At 32.9% G+C, this 5,564-nt stretch overlaps 1 pseudogene; it reads right to left on the reverse strand.

The window, feature by feature from the left end:
• Window positions 1–128: 128 nt before the first annotated feature.
• LOC112463966 lies at window positions 129–2,231 on the reverse strand (annotated as a pseudogene).
• Between the last annotated feature and the right edge of the window lie 3,333 nt (window positions 2,232–5,564).

Genomic DNA, 5,564 nt, shown 5'->3' on the forward strand with positions numbered 1-5,564 from the left:
TATATATATATATATATATATATATATATATATATATATATATATATGTCATCCAAAATTCATAAAAATTCTAAATTTTATCACAATGCAGTTTCCTTCGTTCGAATCACGATTATACTGCGAGATATGACAAAAAAAAATGTAAAAACATGATAACATGCGACTATAATCTGTATATCACGTAGTACGAGAAAAGTATAAATAAATGCAGGTGTCACCAATTATCTCGTATGATCGAGAGATCATTACATCCTATTACAATTTTCTGCTAGTAAAAACGCGAATATTAAATAGAAGTCCCTTAAACTTTTTGTGTTAAAAGTCATTATTCCAACCGGAAATATCGTCGGGTAGCGGTGGATCGGAATCAGCTGGATAAGCGTCGAAATTCGCCGTGTCTGTAGAGCCTTGAACTCGGGGTAGTATTGGGGGGTCCAGAGTTCTCGTTTTCAGACCTTTCCAATTAAACCCAATCAAACCATCTGTAATGGATTCATAAAAATAAATCATTATGATATTCTTTTATATCCTTAAAATGCTAAGAAATATATTTACTTGTGTTTCTGTATTTCATTGATGTCGCCTCTTTGATATCCAAGACGTTCTGCCGGATTATCCTTGAAAACACATAGAGCAATTTTTTATTGTTCGAGAAATTTGAATGTTTAACATTCGTATTGCAGTCAACAAACATGTTGTTATGCTATAAATATTTACCCAAGAATATATATGAAATATTCTAATACGTAAAAGCGTATCATAATTTACCTGCAAAGCTTTTTGATGAGCGCCATTGCGTTACGCGTGATGGATCTGGGAAATTCTATGGCGTCGATTCCTTTTAAGATAATGTTATACGTCTTCATTGGATCAGCGCCGGTAAAAGGAGGCGTACCCGTAAGTAATTCGAATATGAGAACGCCAAAGGACCAATAAATAATCGGCGCTTATGTCATGATCTTTATTTAGAATGACTTTCGGTGCCACGTATTCTGGTATACCACAAAAAGTCCACGTCTTCCTTCCGTTATCCAACCGTTTGGCAAAACCGAAATCCACAAGTTTAACATATCTAAAAAAAATAATAATAATACAATGAAATCTAAATCCATCTGCTAAGTACTACGGAGCATCTGTTTTTCGATGTATTGAAAATAATAATATCTTAATATGTCCATAAAAATTCCTTAATTTTTTTGAAATAATACATCATTATTATACAGATGAATGTATTCTTACCCTTTATTATTTAAAAGTAAGTTTTCCGGTTTAAGATCTCTATAGATGATGTTTCTGGAGTACAGATAATCGAATGCTTCCACAACGCATGCAGTTAGTATAAAAGCGCGTAGTACCATCGTCGAAATGTCGCTTGTCCCTGAGAACGGTCCATGACTCGCCACCCAAGCAAGCTTCCATCAGCATGTAGAGGTACTTTCGATCTTTAAAAGTCTTAAAAAGTTTGACTACAAAATCGCAATCCGCTTCGCTCATGATCCTTTTTTCTCACGTAATGTGCTGTTGCTGTCGCGTCTCGACAATCTGTGCCTTCTTTATTTGCTTCAGAGCGAAGGATCGTGTGCTGTCTCCGGCAATTTGAACTAATTCAACTCTTCCGAAACCACCCACGCCGAGAGTCGCAATAGTCCGAAGGTTTTGTAACCGTACATCCCGGAATTCCTCGAATAATCTAAAGAAATCGCAAGATTTAAATATACCTTTGATCAGTACGAATTAGTTCTGTTATAAAAAGTTAAATACATTTACAAATTGAAAATAAGTTTATTCTCCTCGCTGTTTTTTTTTAAATTTAATTTACTGATAATATCGATAATTTTTTATCGACATTAACAATAAACTGATACATCTATTTTTGTTTTTACATATCTATCTATTTTTATTTTTATTAATCAACTTAATTGAAATGTACAATTTATTGCTCGGTTTATTGTCTCATCCTAATGCTGAGCGTGGAACATAATTATGACATATAATAATGAGTATAATCTGTTAAAAATTAAGACACGAGAAAAAGTTTTACACACAAAATTAGTTGCAATAATATACATATAAACTTTACAATAAAAAATTATTTAAATTACTTACTTATAAATTATATTACTGCCGGGTAAAAATAACTGTAATGCATGTGTAAGGTTGTTAAATTTTGGTAATGTTAGGTATCCGAGCAGATTGAATTCACGAAAAGTTGAAATGAAGGTGCCAAAAAACTAGATAGAACAATATCTTCTACGCTGTATAATGCAGTTCTGTCCTTGAATGTCTTTAACGCACTGTACAAAGCGCACTTGCACAAACACGTCTCATCGTGTCGAGAAAACTCGATGAGCACACACAAAGAAATGCCACAGAGAACACCATAAACGGCATAAACGCGGGACTGCAATTAACAGTCGAGCTATGCACACTGACGATAACCGCCACGTGCTTTTATGATACAATCACGACAACGTTAACTCGTGTAACCGGACGAACTTTCTGTACTACCGCACGGCACGAGTGACTGAAACATGAGGCGACACAAAAGAAATGAGGTTATGAAACGAGAGACATCCGCGTAAACTATAATGAACGAGAGTTCATCGTGAGCACAGTTAATAAATCTCTGCCGGCACGAGCCGATCTTCTCGATCGCGGCAACAGTGAGACGACCGCCGATCGCGTGACAATGAACAAGATTAGCGCAAGCGTGAAAAGTAGTGTCGAAACGCTGGGTTGCGCGCAGATAGGAATACGGGCGCAACCGGCGCTAAACAAAACGAAATCGAAATGATTATTACATGCAATTTGAATAATATGTCGATCAGGAAAATAGTTTACACGTTACATTGCATATATGTAACCACTAATTACACTATAATCACTTAATTATATCATAAATTCACCGCTTTAATCATAAAATTGCGAAATAAATATATTGTAATTAATTTTCTGATTTTTATTTTATTATTATTTTATTATATATAACATTAAAAAGTAAAAATAGTTATGTTGCAAAAAGACGTTATTTGGACGATTTTAAGACGTCTTCAAAATGACGTCTAAGAAATGACGTCTTATAAACGTCCATTATTAGCCTATGACGTCGTGGACCAAAAAAGACTAAAAATAGACGTCATTATGTCGTCTTCTGACGTCACTTTGCTACTTGGGAAGCTTAAATCTGATTAAAGAATTTTATGCAATATGTTTCTGTCTTTATTTTGTCTCTTTTTTAATGTAATTTAGTTTTAATTTTATTTTAATTTTGCATTTATGTACATTACTGTACAAGAAATTATTTACTTTAATATCAAACAGACATCAAAATGACGTCAAAATGACAGTCATAATCATCATCAAGGTATGGGACGTTTTGCAGCCATGATGCCATCATTTTGCCATTATTTTGATTACTTCTTTTGACATTGTACCCTTCGTCAATTTGATAGCAATTTGATATCACTTTGACTAGGTTGTTTTTGCTGGGTAGGTACTACGTAGTTAGACTAGCTGCGACAAAGCAGCTAGTAATTTTTACCGTTTAATTTGCATTTGCTCGGCGAGCAGGCTAGCTCCTTTTCTGACTTGAACGCGTCTATTCTCACGCACACTATCTCAAGCACTATATATTTGTTCAAAGAACGGTGATTGGTGAACATTGTTTAATAATATCTCTTTCGTTGAGCACAAGAAAAATGATTTAGAATTTTTATACTATGGGAAATAAATCTGATGGTGATCGATATATAATCCAAAATATAAACAAATATTTATAAGTAGCAAATTAATAAATCCATTTGCTTGATGATCAAAAATGTCATATTTACTTATTCCGTGTATACACATATCGTCGTTGTTCTTTATTTCTTACGCTGTGTGCAAGAATAATTTTATATATTGGCTTCCTCTCTCCCTCTTCTTCTGTCGCCCTCTTTTCTTCTCTCCCTTTCTCACCCCTCCCTTTCTACCTGTCTCTGTATAGCGCAGCATCCGCTGTCAAATGCGCAAGCTCTACATCTGCAGCATCTCTTGGAAGGGATGATCTGTCGCTCAGTATCGAAAATTCGTGCAGTGCGAGTATAGCTGTTAAGACATTTATAGGTGTAAAATAAGGTCTTTTGATCTTGTTATAGATTCGAAATTGTGAAGCAAATAAATTACGATTGCAGAGATTACCATCAACGAATGGGATAAACGCAAAAGACCGCGTCGTTTCGCATTTCAGGTCAAGAAAAAGCAGCGGAGCGTCCGATTTGCACCACCGATGGCAGATCACGACAATATTTACGACGACGAGGTAATTAATTAAACCTGCTGTTGCATATTAGATTTGAATTCTTCATAAACTTTTTCTATGTAAACAGATCCGACTATTTGTTTCTTAATATCTAAATATAATATAATGTAAGAAATTATAATCTTGTTAAAGAACATCATATTTTCTATAAAGAATAATTATGTATTCTATCTCTGTTACTTGTAAACAAATATTACTAATTAATCTTGAAATGACATTAGGAGTATAAAAATGTTATTGATTTTAGCAAAAAAAATATACAAGGTGTTACCTAAATAAGCACACAAACTTGAAGGGGATATTTCTTGGCTGATTTAAGAAGAAAAGATCCTATAAATATGTGTCCTAAAATGCTTTGTTTTCAAAATACAGGGTGTTAAAGTTGTGAAGAGAAATAAAAATTTCAAAAATCTGGAAAACATTTAAAGATATTTTATTTAAATTTGGTATGCGTACATATAGTATTAAGAACCATTTTCTAGTACCAATAAAACATTTTTAGAGGAGCGTGCATTTTTGACACCCTGTATTTTGAAAATAAAGCAGTTTAGAACACATGTTTATAGGACCTTTTCTCCTTAAAATAAGCCAAAAAATATTTCCTTCGAGTTTGTGTACTTACTTAGGTAACATCCTGTACAATTAATATATGAGAGGTGATAAAATAAATAGATTTAAATTTCCCATAAACATAATTTTCAAATTTTGTTTAAAATTTCATATATAAAATAACAGTTATTAGCACGAATGTCCTCAGATCCTAGAATCACTGAAATACTTGCACTTTAGAATTTGTCTAAATTAGTGATTTTTATAGTCGATTGTGATAAATATTATGTCATGTTAATTACAATGTCCTTTAATTTATGCATTATATTATCTTAAATGTTTGCCAGAACGTTTTTGCTTAAGATTCTTAATTAACATGGAACCTTGCCGAACAGAATTAAAACCAATAAATTATTTTTAATAAAATTTATAAAAAGGGTAATATTAATTATTAATAATATAGATTAATGCGACGTCGCAACAGTGTAACCAAATAATAAAATGCTATCTAGTTATTTTTTATATGTATCTGTACTGTTGTATACACTAGTTTTGACGTAGAATACAGTTAGTTACGTGTTTGTTAATTACATATGAGAAATTAGACTCATTGAAAATTAATCTGTTTCGAAACCTATTTTTAAGAATGTGACATATTAATACGCATTTTTCTCCTAACACATTGACGCACGCAGCGCAGCACATCACTTCCTTC

Source organism: Temnothorax curvispinosus, unplaced genomic scaffold (genome assembly GCF_003070985.1).
Source record: "Temnothorax curvispinosus isolate PA1 unplaced genomic scaffold, ASM307098v1 QBEX01013800.1, whole genome shotgun sequence".
Classification (NCBI taxonomy): Eukaryota; Metazoa; Arthropoda; class Insecta; order Hymenoptera; family Formicidae; genus Temnothorax; species Temnothorax curvispinosus.